The following is a 16,523-nucleotide window of genomic DNA, read 5'->3' as shown; positions in this document are numbered from 1 at the left end:
GAAGGTAATATGTACATGTAAATAATGTGTTACATTTTGTTGATAAATAATTAATCTGAATACATGTACAGTTTGCCTACATGCCAGGACTATTTACATGAATTACCGTTCTCTGTCTTTCTCCAGAGACGTAAAATTTCATCGATCGGCTTTTGGAGCATACTCCAAATAGTACTCAGCGGAGAACGTACTCCAAAACTTTTATAACCTCGCTTTTTAGAGTCGTACTCAGTGGAGCACATACTCGGAGTACGGAGTACGAGTTGGAGTACGAGTATGGAAAAAGTTTTATAACCTCGGGGCCTGGTATTGCATAAGCGTGTACAGATAACTCCGCCTAAGAAAAGGAGTTAACCAATCATAAAGTTTTCACAACGGCGGCGTGTATAATGTATGCATGACGTAGCTGACAGAAATGATCGTGACGCTATAGGAAAAGTTCAACCAAATCGGTTTTGATAATATTAATAACAAATCATGTTGAGGCTGTAAATACATTTTATTTGATTTATATTAGTGAAGAATTTAACACTTTTTCACCAACGTTTTTTTATTTGCTTCGAATTTACACACCATGTTGACATTCGGAACTCTCGGGATTTTTAATATTAAATGCACTGAGTTAGAGATACCTCTCGTATGTCCTTTGATGAACAGAATATATGACAAAGAACAAGGGACGTTATTAGCCGTATTTGGCCGCAAAATTTATCATATTTTCAACGTCTTAGTTTTGTTTTTTGATGTTGTGCATTGTACTAAGTTCGATACTGGCTAAATTCTACAGGCACCAAAATGACGTCATTTTTCATTATGACGTCACTAGTGTACGCTAAACATGGAATGATCTCCAATAATCGTTATAATATATAGAAATATGAATAATCTTTGCTGAAATTAAAACCTTTCACATGCATTAACCACTTTTATATTTAACATACTTATTTTCTGTATCATAACAAATTCATATACTGAAAATGGTGACGGTTAATAACTGTGAACAATGTGAATTTTAGCAAAAAGGATTAGAAAATTGCACATTTAACAACGTAATTCAAACAATGCGATCCGACACGGACAGTTACTCGGCGTAACACGTGGTTTTTACCGTTGAAAGAGGGTTTATCTTATACATGTAAAAATCTAAAATAATTTTTGTATACGTAAGAAAAGACAAAAGGAAAAAAAGAAATAGAAATTGCAACCGAAAAATAAATAAATTGATAAATAAATAGATAAATAAATTGATAAATAAATAGATAGAAAATTACAACACACACTATTAAGATGTAAACGATTATATAAAATTTTTACAGTGGATGTTTGTTGAGATCATAACAGAAAATAATCGCCGACATATTGACCAGGCACGAAGCATCGTGGGGGGGGGGGGGGGGGCAATTTTTCTCGCAGCAACACCTTTTTAAAATTTACATATAAATCAAAGTACTCAAAGTACTGAGAGACGGAGGCATCATTGCGGAGGAGATTAATCTAATAATTCGAAGTATTGAAGTACCGACGGGAGTTGATTTCATCGATTGATATTTATCTTAAAATTAACAATATGTAATTTCGCATGCCAAGTAGTTTCTTATCCGTAATCAAATAACGCATAATTTCATAAAATGAATTTTCGGGCTTTTCCGACAATTTTAAGAATTCTAGGAAAACATAATATGAATCATGTTGCGTAATATTTTAAGATAGAATAAATTCCATCAAACTATGTATTAGTAATGTAAATATTTCATGAAAATTATATGGATCCAAGCAATATTTAACTAGAATAATATTTAATGCTTCAGAATGCATTACATCGAATTTATCGATTATTTTCGAGAACAAGGTCTTGTCAGCGGCGATGATCTGTGGTTAGGTCCAAACACAGTTTCACTTCCGGTTTGCCAGAGTAACTGCATAGAAGAGTTGATAAAAATCAACTCCCAAAAATAATAATGGTTTTTTCTTCTTCAAATTTTATGGTATATAAGGTTTAGGGTATTAATTAAGAGTTTGCAATTCTAAATACTACAGGACAGAAACTACTTTGCTAATATATTCATGGTCTTTTATGGAATATGCAAAAACAAATTACTAACAAAAAATATTTTGTTAGTTAGTACTTAACCTAATAATTCACAATATATACTAAAATTTATGATAAATAATCAATAAAAACATCTGAACAGTGAATTTTTTTTTATATATATGAAAAAAAATCGTTCATGCTTAACCACCTAATGTAACATGTAGGTAATACTTGCATGATCTCAATCTCGCATAGCTGTTGTTCTTTTTCTTTTGCAGAATGAACGATACGATTGCAGAGAGTGATCAGATATATATATTTCTAAGCGTTAATTTAATCATTTCAGGCGGACCAAAAAGAAAATATTGCTAGCTCAGCCTTTTGATCAACAGCTTAGCGCATCAACTGTAAACATTTCATCGTGACTTTCTGCAAGGGATGAAAATATTACGAATTTATACAGATTTTACTTGTGGGGTAAACAAAATTTAAGAGATATAAATTTAGAATTTCGGAAAAATATTTAACACGCAATTGCGAGCTTTTTTGCTGTAAAAAAGATCTTTCAGTATATGCACGACTTTATTCTTTTATCTAACTATTGTTAAAAAAGGGAAATATCCAAGATGAAGAGAATTCGCTGTAATATCTTTTTAAAGCTAAATTTAAAATAAAATATCGCGGTAGGTCTTGTAATACCCCGTACTTCACTTTTAAAAGAAAATATGTACATTCTGTAAAATGTTTTTACACTTTTTTCAAGCGAAATTCTCGTATCAGCTTGCAAAAACACACTGACTTCCCAACTTACTTTGAAATGGACAGCGCTGGCCAGACAATGCAGGATTAATCAAACTCACAGCATGTGGCCTGGGTACTATACCTATGCACACACTGAATGTGTGTGTGTAGGGGGGGGGGGGGGTGGCGTTGCGTTAAAGGGTGTAATCTGGATGTTTAATTTATTTGTTTCACTATCCTTATAGTAGGTTTAGTATGCATGCCAAGTAAAGCTAAACTAAAATGTGCCATGCTACGATCACGGTTGTCTGTATTTAATTGGGGGAATACTCAAGATCGCATAGCAGTGGTTCAACTTGTTGAATAATCATTTTATTGGATCGATGCCGGGGGCGGGAGTGTAGCTTTTATAATACTTAGAAAGATATATCTCCGCAGGAGATTAATTGATAGTGCGCAAGTAATATACGATACAGACTAAGAACCACGCCGTGTTTATCCATTGAATCTCATAATTATTCAATATTTCGGTCAACACAAGATGGTTCTTGAGGAATCCTCATTATTTGACGTCACGGACAGGAAGCTGTATAAAAAGTACAAATAGCCACTAAACGATTACACACCATTGCTATTCTTAAACTGATGCATATTCATACTTACTTGGAATTTGACATGTAAACTAAAATTTTCGAGAGAAATTATGTTTATTGATCGCAATATGTATAGTTCTTTTTGTTGTAAATGCAAATAAGATGTTTATTTCAATAATAATATTGAAATGTGAATCCCAAACGAATATTGCAATTTTTGCCGCTAGGTGGTGTCCGTCAAATCCACTATCGACGTCACATGTGAGCTGACCGGTAGCAATAGAGGAGGCTCAGAGAGCCTCCGTCTAAAAATTGAAGTATCATGGAGTTGGCCCCCCACTTTTTTGTGAAAACGTAAAAAAATGATACGAAAATAAGGAAATGAGAAGTGGAATTGAAGTTATATACTACCCCCCCCCCCCCCCCCCCCGATAAGGATTTTGAAGATTTTGGGAAACTTAAAATTTTCCTTTTTTTTTTCTTTTTTTTTTTGCTTGTCAAGATTTTTTGGTTGCCCCCCCCCCCCCCCCCCCTTTCAAAAACGATGCTACGTGCCTGTTGAAAGGATTGATAAAAGCTCTAATAATTTCCTCTTTAAGTAAACAGTTTATGTTTAAGTCCATTTGTATCCGTCATATGTGATCGAAGTAGTTTAATCAATCGTACAACCAGAACAGACGTTAGACATATTGTCATATTGTCTTCGTCTTCCGTGATCTTTTCTAACTTTCGACTAGTACCGATGGTCGGCCGATTAAATAGACAAGTTCGCAATTGCTGAATATTCACCTGTAACTTCGTGGGCATTGCTTCAATTTATCGAGGAAAAGGGTTCCGCGCCTGACCGCCCCTTATATATTAACCGATAACGGTAAATGTTAAACCTAATCCGTATACGGTTGATCGTCAGTGCATCAGCCAATTTGTCAAAATCGCCCCAAAGACCAGTTGACTGCATCACATGCTCCTTCCGCGAGTCGACAACAAAAACGTGTCGTTCCTTGTTTTTCAAGTCCGAAGATAATAGAAGTATGATCAGCAATAACTTAGTCTTACATTGTTTGTTATGTTTGATATGATTCTTACACTGCGAGTGTGAAGTTTAATTTGTATATATTCTATACGTTGAGCAGAAATAAACTCTCTCTCTCTCTCTCTCTCTCTCTCTCTCTCTCTCTCTCTGAATGTATGTTTGTGCATACTAACAGTGACTGAACTACTAAAGTCTTATTTGAATAAATTTTATTTATTTTACCCTCACGGTTTAAACAACGATCTCCACACAATGATTAAAAGTTTGTTGACGATCTATGACCAGGTTTATAGGTTTTATCTATACAAAGCACACGTAATTAGATTGAAAAGAAAGTGCATTGACCTGTGCTCGTTCTTAATACTTGCTAGAAGTTAAAATATATTATTCATCTGTTTAATTAATCAGTTTTCTTGTATATTATTGTACCGGTTGGTAAATGATTTTCTTTGTGAAATTCCCGCATTTATAAAGTTGCTAAATTGTTCTATCCACGCGTCGATTGTCTTAAATTACATGTAGTTGTTTGTGTATTAGAAAAAATCAAGAAACTAACAAAGTATAAGTAAAATATTAAACAAAAAAAATGCCTTTTATGGTGATTCATGACATTGCAGAAAAAAATTACATTACCCGCGTTCTTTTTCTCTGCATTGATCGCTAATTTATTGTTTATATTTACATCTTTCTATCAACAAATTAATAAATTGGTTGAAAAAAGTCAGAAAAATTAACAAAATTATTGTTACGTACGTTAGGTATAAGAAACAAACAAATCGTCTCCTATTGGAATTTGATTCTGACATCACCATGATTATTTCGTGTAGTCCAGGATTTTTTTTAGGTTGCTGAAGGTTTCGACCGATCGATAAACTAGTAAAAACTGGACCGTTTATATTTCAGTTCTGTCAATTTCAACAGAGCTATGAATGTACAATCCATTTTCGTAATAAAATAGAGGGAATCATACTTGGTGGATGTAAATAATATATTCATTTACCTCTACTGGCTTTCGAGTATTTCTCTGCAGTACGGATTCCCTAACTATGTCGGGTTAGTTAATACGAAATTCTTATTCTAAACAAATGGAATGCAAAGTTTGGAAATAAATACTAATACCAAAACTTTTTTTTAAAAAATAAGAGAAATGTTTGGTTGTGTTAAAATCCAGTTAAGCCTGTCCGTCATGTTTATGACGCCGCGTTAAAGGCTTCGTAAAATGTCGACGTTTCGTTTTAAAAAGGCGCCGTGTTTAACGTAAAATGTATCATACTTACACTAAAGTTATATGAATAAATCATATACCATTAAGTTTTGTTTATTCTTGGCTTTTGAAAATGGTAGGTATCATTAGATTTTAAAACACGGCATTTTTTGACCAATAACGTCCCTTGTTCAAATTTTACACACGTATTTGTTATATCGTTTCAGTGAGAGTTTATCCATGCAAATGTAATATTCTGGAAACATAAACTAAAGAGCCTCCCGTGATTTAGCATGAATATAATGCGCATGCGCAAGATTGTAAAATCCAAAAAATTCAGATAATTTCCGGTTTTTTTAAAGGAATTTTCGTTGATTATTAATTAGCAAACCTTGATTGAGAAAAAATAAAAACAAATTGGTAATCTTCCAGTACCAATGATGTTTTACATATATAAAACAAAACACAGTACTCTTCCGATTTCTAGGTATTAAAGCCCAAAAAATTCGAGCCTATAATTTTAACATAGTACATGTAGTATAGATTATTTATTTTTAAATCAACGATATGTTATTTCGCATGGCAAGTAGTTTCTTAGAATCATTTTAACAAGAGCTTGAACTTTGGGTAGTTGTGTCAAACTGCATTGTGATGTAGGCGTGTCTATTTCATTGCTGGCTCTTTAAAATCAACAAGAATTGTCTAGCCTTTGAGCTAAGACTACGCAATCGGTGGGTTTCGCTTGAAACCAGCGTCATTTTAACTTGATGTGACGCAAGAAATGGATAGTTACATCCTACTGAAACTCCAAGGTTGTTTTAAAATGGTTCTAGCTGTATTTGAAAGATTATGCACATTTTCTCCTCATATAATTTTGGGGTATTTTTGTCAAGAATCCCAGCGAGTCACAGAAAACCCCATATGGGTCATGGTGTGTGAACTCTACTATGCATAATGTATCAGTTATCGAAATATTTCTAGAAAAAAGTATCTAATCAATAACTTAACAAGCATATAATACTAATAAAGCCTAGTCTACGCCAGTACTGGTTCTATCTTTAGACTGGATAGTCTGGCCTTGATTCTAAACGCTACCGCTGCAGAAATGGCGCTTTGGCTATTAATGACAGCGAACCAGTCTCATTGAACTCTTGCGTAGAAAATCGTACACTTACAAAAATATCTGAATTGTTCGTACCATATAAAACTCTGACTATTTTCAAGGTTTTTGTATATAAGTGTCCGTGTAAAACAATGCTTCTGTACAATTTGAATCGAATTTATCGATTATTCTCAAGTACTAAATCTTGTCAGCGGTGATGATTTGTGCTTAGGTCCAAATACTGTTTCACTTCCGTTTTGCCAGAGTAACTGTATAGGAAGGTTAAATAAAATCAACTCCCAAAAATCCATCGTTATTAAGAACGGAAACTAATAATAGCGAGGTATAGTCAGAGGAGTCTCAGACTAGGGTTTAGACTTCAAAATGAAGCATAAAATACATTCAAACATGAGACTCTCTGACATGTCAATCTAAGGACTATGGTACAGAGCTGCCCGTCAATGCCTGTGGGTCTCTTCTTCCATTTGCAAGCTTCAAAAAGTTCAAAGCGAACCCCTAAAATTCTACATGTATAGCTTCACTTTTTTTTTTATAAATAATTAATTCTGTCATATAACAGTTATTTTGTTGGTTATGTTGCTTTGATGTAATCCAATGACTATGCTTTTCGTAACATTTGACATGCTTAAACATACCTACTCAGGAAAGAAAACTTTAACTTTTAATCTCAACATTTTTTCTCCTAAATTGTAAACATCCTCTACATTGTAGATTTACACCATCAATAAAATGTAATAGCGAGCGCAGCTCGCCGGCGCGCAGCGCCGGCGCGAAGCGAGCTCTACCGGCAAGGCGTGTGTGAATAGAAAATTCGGACTAGTTGCACATTCATTCAACGGATTTTTTTGGCGTCAGTAAATCGGACCAGTAATGCATCGTTTTAATCGTCCCAGTAGTTCCCTGTAATCATGGCAATTTTTATCACTTCACACTCTCACGAGAATCAGCAAGACAAATTTAGACAGTAAAAACAATAACGATGTAAGCGACATACAGTCAATATTAGAGGGCGAAGCCCTCTCACGGGCCCGAAGGGCCCGTGAGAGCGAAGCTCTCCCTATAGACAACACGTGTACATATGTCTAAAAATAGAAATTACACTCTATACCTATGAAGTTGAAAAACTTTTCCAAGATGGAGGAAAAAAGAATAACTTCACGCGCAGTGACATCACCGGCATCCATGTTGAATTTGAATCTCGTACTAACTTCACGTTTGGTGATAATTTACCAGCTTTGTTTAATGAGTGATAAATACATTTAAACTTACCTAGTGTGTTCTTGAAAAATTAATTCCTAATTAAGAAAACAAATTTTCATTTCCTACAACTTACAACAGTTGCATTAGATCCGATCAAATGAATTTCAGGACATCTGATTGGACAAAAAACGTGTCTCAACAGTGAAGCAGTTTTAATTCATTGTTATTAAATATAACATCATGTATTTGAATTAAATTTGCTTTCTGATTACTATTTGAAAACACCAAAGACGATTTTTCTCCAACTTTCAATTTGAAATTTCGTTTTTAGGTTTCATCTCAAATCGTAGCCTAACATACTCATACCCAGGTCATTTCGTACCCAGAATTCAAATTAATTATCAAAATATAAAAAGAATTAAGTTACGACCAATAAATAATTCAGTATAAAACAAAAGATAATCAAAACTTAATTTTGTAGACATCCTAATCTTTGACAGACACATTGTTAAATATTTCCCCATTCTAATTCACCCCCCCCCCCCCCAAATGTGTAAACCATACGTATATGATTTAAAATACAATAAATATTCAAAGTACTCCCAAACCGCCATAAAAATAAAAGCAAATAGGGAGATTATTTGGAGTAATATGCATTATAAATACTTAAAAATTATTTATAATAGGAATTACTGATCTGCATTCACAATCACAAATATGCATTGAACACAAATGTATGACATTTTTCAGACAAACTCAGATTAAATTATACACCCCAGTATGTACAATATACATGAAGGACATCATTTGCACCTTATGATTTGAATTAGCTAGGGTACTATCTCAATTTTCTAGTTTTAATGCACAAATCAATCATTAAATGTTTAATAATTCAGTGTTTGGATGACAAATTTAAGCGAAATATTCTCAAGATAAATTGATTTTCTTATTTTAAAAAAAAATATACGTCATTACTCTTTAATTCATGTTTATGCATACATTTGAAATAAGGGAGTAAAAAGTAAAAAATTCTTCATGCTGAGAAATTATCCAGAGATCTGCAATGTAGATACTTCATGTAGCTGCAGCCAGGTATTATCCAATATATGTATAAATTACTTCAGACTAGACAATAAGACATCAAAATAATACACATGTATATTGATAGAATCTAAATAACAACAACAAAAAAAATGCAGCTAAAATCTGTCCCAAGATTTTTTGCTTCATTATTAGTTATTCATAAATACCTTCGCTAGCCAAGGGTGTGTGATCTGCAGGAGCGGCGCGGATCAGAAACCCTTGGCTTACAAAGATGAAATATTTCAGGGTTTAAACAATATTTATTTACATACCAGAATGAAAATTTGTTTACCGGTTTTTATATTTGAATCCCCCCTCCCTCCCACTCTCTCTCTCTCTCTCTCTCTCTCTCTCTCTCTCGAGCTGACTTGTTCGCCTAAAAAAAGCGGCTGTTAAAATAAAAATCTATGGATATATTTGTAAAGCAAATAATATAAAATAAGATCTGGATGATAGCATTTGAAAATTGTGTGAGGTGTTCCAAGAAACTTCCAAAATGAAAAAGATAATTATAAAATCTCCATAAGAAGTCAGTTTTTCGTTCCTGTGAAAAAAAGCGACGAATTTTAATTAATGAAGGATTTCAATTGTATTTCTTTTAGCTGTGTATGTTTCCATAAAAATTGTCAACATGTGATGGAAACAGTAGCTTGGGACAGACTATAGCATAGCAGGGGTTGTATAAGAAATGAACAGCTGATGACAGGCCAGAGATAATGAAAGGGCATATCTAGCCCCATTGATATTGGCTTCGCCCTCCAAACGGTTACACCGTAAAACATATTACCTCTAAAGTTCACCTCAGTACACTTTCAATCAAAAATAATCGTGTGACGTCACAAACGTTTACACATTGATCCGATATATTTTTTCGGAGTCAGTAAATTTTGACCCACAATTCATAGTACCAATGGTTTCCAACCTCACGTTCCAACACCACGTTCTCCCGAGAATCAAAGTAAAACCTTTGAAAAGCTTATAAGATGTGTAATTTTAAGAACATCATGCTTTTTAAGTAAATAAAACAGTATACTTCGCATACTTTTATTTCTCAGGGGAGTTTTAAAGAGTAAGACGACACTTAACCAACGTCAGCTTTGACGTCACAATAAGCACTGATAAGGGGAAATTACTCTAATTGAAGTTATTGTAAACATGCTGAAATGACCAATAAAATCTTGCAAAGGCTAAGATAAAGAACAGCTGACGAATAATGACATTTCTTCAGATACAGGAAACAGTTGTAAATTGCACTAATTTGGATGAATGCTCACAAATATTTTATTCACTATAATTATGGTAATTTCCTGAAACGTAGCAGCGCCCTTTTTTAAAGGGGGTGGGTGGGTGGATGGCAGCCTCATCCAAAAAATCTTTGCAAGCAAAAAGAAAAATAAATCATGAAAATTCTAATCCTTCAGCTCTTTAGCAGTTCAATGGTTTCTTTATTTTCACTTCCTAGGGGGGGGGGGGGGGGGTGGGGGGGGGGGGGACAACACCATGTTCTTTTAACAAATATTTTTAAGCGTAAATTAAAAATGAAATTAAACATTAATTATTTTTTTTTTAAGTGGAGGGGCAAATCCATGGTAAGTCGATTTTCTATGTATAAATTGACAAAAATGAAAAAATTTTTAGCATGGGGGAGCTCTATGATGAGTCAAGTTTTATATGTAAGTTTAAGAAAAAATGTCTACTGCAAAAAAAAAAGGGGGAAATCAATCAATCAATCATAATCACAATCACTTTAAAAGAGGAGATGCAGTGCAATGAATATTTATATATTAAAATCTTTATTATTTAACAACATTGTATCTGAGATTAAACTATTGTTCTACATATAAATAAATAAATTATAACAAATCTTATAAACTATGAATAATGAAAATTTACTGAAAAATAGGTATGTTTTATTTTTTGGCATTCAAATTTTACGTTGTTAATTTTATTTTATTAATTTATTATAATTCATTGTTTGATCACATGCTGTGCTCGCCCCAACGGTCGCACCGTAAAACATATTATACACCCTTTGTGTCACATGTTGTATACATCCCATGTACAACATTACCTCTTTATCAGTAACTTTGTAAACAATTGATTTTATTCTATTGTAATCTTTGTGTAAACAAATACAGGTTACACATATTTGTAAATAATATAAAAATGATAATAAACCGAAGCTTTGCCTTTATATTTGATTATAAACTTACGCCATTGTCAAATTTGCTCTGATAGTCGAAATTGTGTTGAGGTGTTTAAAAAAAATAAAATGTACGATGAAATTGGACGTGTCTATATATTCCTAATTGACCTCCTTTTCGCCTCTTCGGAGCATGCACCCCGCCTAAAACATAGTATACACCCTGCATGATGTAGTATACCTGGTGACATAAGAGTACAGAGAAATATTTGGTCATGTGGTGCCAAGATTTTAGATATCAACTGGTAAATCCTTGCTTCCCATAAGGCAATACAACCTTCTAAGATAATTCCGGAAGCTCAGAAGAAAACTCAGGATATCTTTTCAGAATGTATTGGAAATAAAAGAAGCGATTGATATTATGCAGCACCACACTGATATAATCCTTAAATTTTCCAATTTTTTCTTTTCCTACGAAAAGCGTCATTCAAGCGGGATAATTTTACGTCGAAGCACAAACTAAAGCAAAGAGTAATGGTAACCAAATCAAACCCGTAGACTCTGGTACATGTATCAGCATCGGCTATGTGGTAAATTATATAATTAACACAAATTTTTGAGTAAATGACGATTCTTTAACAGTTCAGAGTGCATGTTCCCCAAACAAACAAAAACTAAGGCCAAAAAAAAAATGTGTGTGTTTCCGGTTTCCCGACCGACCCTATTTTTTATGCGCCGACCCTAACACTTTTTATTCCAAATCCAGATTACCAACCGTAATTGGTTTAAACAATAAAGTCTTTACAAATCAGAGTTTAAAAAACGCTTGTAACAATTCAATAGAAAACACCACTTATCAAAGCGTTTTAAAGATCTCTAAGTGCAGATTGACAGCATGGATGAAAGTTATCCTAAGTTGGTTATTTTAGCTAAATTATCAATGCAATAAATATTTTTTAGGGCAGTGATGTGTTAAAAATTAATATAAAGATGTACATGAAAAAAGCAGAGGCAAAGTGTTTTTTTTTTTATATTTCTGGGTGTGGAGACTGCAGACATAGTAAGTCTTTGAATAGGCCTAACAATCATTCACATTATAAATATGATTATAAAATGCTGCATTTCAGATGCAAATGAAATGTTAAAATTAGTCTTAAACCATTAATGATGTATTCATTTTTTTTAAAAATTGTTGAAAAGATTTAATTCTAAGGCTCTCGTCTGATCGATCAGAATTTCCTCTGTTTCTGAATTCAACACCTACAATTACGATATTAATGTCTACTGTTGTCAGTTGACCAGGAAAATAGAACTAATAACTACTCTATAATATATTTGTGGTAATGATTTTTATACTCAGTTAATCTATAGTGCTGTCATATTTATATATTCTATATTACATGAAAATAAAATCTTCGTATACATTCCAAATTAAACTTAGATTTAAGAAAGCTTTAATTCTGTAACAGTTGTCACTATTCACAATTCTCCACCTGTAAAATACATTTTATTAATGTATAGAAAAATCATATGCTAGGAAAGGGGAAAACTGAAAGCTCATAAAAAAAAAAAAATAAAAAAAAAAAAAAAAGCCGACCTACCTACCCTATTTTAAAATATGAAGAAATAGGAAACACACCTTTTTTTTTTTTTGGCCTAACAGATAATAGATTGGGTGCAATTTATAATTAAAAAAAGGATTATCTTACTTGAATTTGTACAAGCATTAACTCGGATACCTTTGCCAGTAAAACTTAATACCTTTACCCTATCCTATTACTCCCCCCCCCCCCCCCCCCTTAGCACTGTCTCTGCCTCATAATCAAACGTTAACGTATTCCGCAAAACAACCCAGTTGTTCACGAACCTTCTTTTGTGTCCTTAAAAATAATCTTTTTAAACAAAGAGTTTGTTATAACATTTCTTAAAAATGGGTATAAACATGGCCCTGAATTCTCCCATACACGGAAGAAGACGGAAGAGTTCCTCAAGTTTCGAATATAGATACATGTACATGCATGTCTCATTTGTATTTGTCTTTATAAAACCTGTTACTTGTACTTGTACTGAGGGATACACAGATCAAATCCTGGGGCTATCCAATGTTTTCTCGGAGCTGTCCGTCGGCTTATTTGTGTACCAGCAGGTTTCTCTTATCTTTCTGTTGACTGCAAATTCAGATATATGCTAAGCTTTATTATATACAGTAAGGGGGTTAAAACGTATTTCAAATAATTGTAATAGCGACCTGTATGCACCAATGCTCGGGTGAAACAAAACCAACAAAACAAACTAAACCTACAGATTCATAACAAAGATAGTTTGGCAGCATCTTAGCATGCAATCAACTCTCGTAGTGCTTTGCTGATTATGGATGATATTTAGATCGTTATTTATGGTGCTGTGAGGTTTGAAGACATGTTTATAGTACTGCACATGGTTAAGATAAAGGTATGGTCAATTTCATACATGTAGACGAAAATTCCATGCTTTACAATCATATCATACCCAGGTAATATTGTACGCGGAAGTGGTAGAGGCAGGAAATTGGGAAAGAGTATAATATTGTATCCGGTACCGTAGGTAAATATAGTGAATTGCGGAAGAATTACAAAAAACTAATTGATAAACTTGTAAAATATCCATTTTTGACGAAATTACGCCGTCATCGTGATAAACACGGAAGGAATTGAGATAATTTGTCGGATCGCAAATTAGTTAAAATTCATTTAATCTGGAGTTTTATTTGAGAAACATGAAAACCATGGAGAGTGCAGTCACAGACTTCTCCTTTGAACTGTATCGAGTTCTATGCAAGGAGAGTGAGAATCTGTTCTTTTCCCCCTACAGTGTATCGGCAGCTCTTATGTTCACGATGTTGGGCGCCAAAGGCGCATCCGAGGAGCAGATAAAACAGGTACTGGGAGTTGCGGGAGTTCCTAACCCCCACCAGGCGTATCAAACGCTACACGCCACTCTCATGAGTAAGTCCAGGGATGGGGCAAAGCTCGCCATAGCCAACCGGATATTTTCCAAACTCGGTCTGGAGATCAAAGAGTCGTACAAAAAGAAATCGCTGGAGCATTATCACAGTGAGATAGAATTGTTGGATTTTGTGGGAGACCCGAAAGCATCGAGTACTCGAATCAACACCTGGGTCGAGGACCAGACCAACGGTAAAATCCAATGTTTGATTCCAGAAGAACAACTTCAACTCTCTCTAATTGTTCTAATCAATGCTATCTACTTCAAAGGGGATTGGGAAAATGCGTTCATGGTCTCGAAAACAAAGAGAGAGCCATTCCAAATATCCGAGACAGAGTTGGGCACGGTTGAAATGATGAATATGGGAACGGATACATGGTTGATTGGCATGTCTACATCTTTGGATTGCCAAGTTCTGAATCTTCCATACAAAGGGGGAGAATTAAGTATGATAATCGTTCTTCCGAACAAAGTTGATGGGTTGCCGACATTGGAAACCAACTTGTCAGCCGACGCGTTTCGGAAACTTACAAAGGAAATGTACCGTACTGATGTCATTGTCTCCATACCGAAATTTAAACTGGAGAGCTCGTTTCAACTGGATAAAGTCCTAAGTGGGATGGGAATCATCGATATATTTACCAAAAAAGCCGACTTTGGCGCCATGATGGAAAACCCGCAAGATGACACTTTGGTATCTGACGTCATTCACAAAGCGTTTGTTGAGGTCAACGAGGAGGGAACGGAAGCTGCCGCTATCACAGGACATTGGATGATTCAGATGTGCATGCCACCAGAACCAATGGTGTTTAAAGCGGACCACCCCTTCCTCTTTCTCATCAGAGAAAATGTGACCGGGACTGTATTGTTTATCGGTCGCTTCTTGAAACCAACCAACTAGAAACATCGCATGTAGATTTGTAAACCATATTTTAAATTGAACAAACACATTTTTAAAATTTATAATACAAGGTTATTGCATATTACATGTTCTTGTATAAATTGCTTGCGGATTTTGTTGTTAATGTTGATGATTATTCTGTAATAGGTATCGAAAAATTGTACAAAGATGAAACTTATAGAAAACTTAGAGAAAATTTGTGGAAGAAAAAATCAAATACTTATATGCCTTTTGGTATCAACAAAAGGGAACATTATTGTCTTTAAACTACATAAATACTAGTTTGTAGAGACACTTCCTATATTTTATGTCCCATTATTTATACATTTTTCATAATTATATGATTTGTTCATGTACTAATTACGGCTATCAATGTGCTTTCAAGACACCAAATTACGTCCAAAATCTGCATTATATCATCAGTATGTTAATGGTTTGAATCGTTTTTTCCGGGGACATGACCGATATTTGAACTCAAAAACTATCGGTTTATTAATCTGTTATGACCTTCAGGCTTTAAGCAATATGATAACATTAGACAAAACGTTCCGAGTTTAAATTAAACTTATTGATCGATTGGTGAAGGAATAAGATCATACCGGGTTATTCCAAGGCGTTTTGGAAGGCATCGACAATCTGGCTTACCGCCCTTTTACTTGGAATAGTCCATCCTGTTACAAATAACCAAACTGAATACAAAAAATATAATTGATTTTGTAAAGATATATCCTATTGATGTTGTGAATTGAAAAAACTTTGCATAATGGACTGATTAACGTGATAGTGCTATCAAGACGGATGTTAGGTGCTTTGCCTTGAAAGGACGTATTTTATTCGGTTTAATGTCAATTCGATTTCTGAGCTATTGATAAAATCCTTTGAAGAATCTTCGGAAATTGTGAGAACTATCGTTTAATAGATTTCAGATACAGGAAGGCACTGCTAATAAAAAAACAATAGTGAATCTACAAAATATTCAAGAAATTTGCTTAAAAATAATTCATTCCTGGAGAATTTCTGTGAATAGGTGTAAACATTTCTAGTTATTGGAATAAAAAAAGATCAATAGATTAAGTTATTTTTGACTGGTGCCAAGGTTCAATACACGCGTATCTCGATTATTGCTAAAATGAAACTATGTATGACAATAAAACTAAATTAGATCCAGTCTGCATTTCAGATATATATTTCCTGAATTACACGTGGTAAGTTCCATTATACGTCGCGAGGTTTTTCTCATTAAAATGAATGTCATAATGGAAATTTCGATGAACTAAAAAGCACTACAATGTAATACTGGAACGAACAAAGGAAAAGGATCTATACTTTTGAATTAAGGCATTTTGCAAATAAACTACAAAAAGCCTGCACCAGAGTACTTGATTACACCTTTGGTATTTCAACACATGCGTGAGGATGTCCGTGATGTATAATTGAATTTTAATTGATAAGTTATTATTGTGAAAATAATCAAAAACCTACTTT

At 33.9% G+C, this 16,523-nt stretch overlaps 1 pseudogene; it reads left to right on the top strand.

Annotated features, from left to right (window-relative positions):
- Nucleotides 1-13,684: 13,684 nt before the first annotated feature.
- On the top strand, nt 13,685-16,151 carry LOC136270886 (leukocyte elastase inhibitor pseudogene; annotated as a pseudogene).
- The last annotated feature ends 372 nt before the right edge of the window (nt 16,152-16,523 follow it).

The sequence above is a fragment of the Magallana gigas genome, chromosome 8 (genome assembly GCF_963853765.1).
Source record: "Magallana gigas chromosome 8, xbMagGiga1.1, whole genome shotgun sequence".
Taxonomy (NCBI): Eukaryota; Metazoa; Mollusca; class Bivalvia; order Ostreida; family Ostreidae; genus Magallana; species Magallana gigas.
Note: the sequence above shows the minus strand (reverse complement) of the source record. Positions and strands in the feature narration are given on the sequence as shown.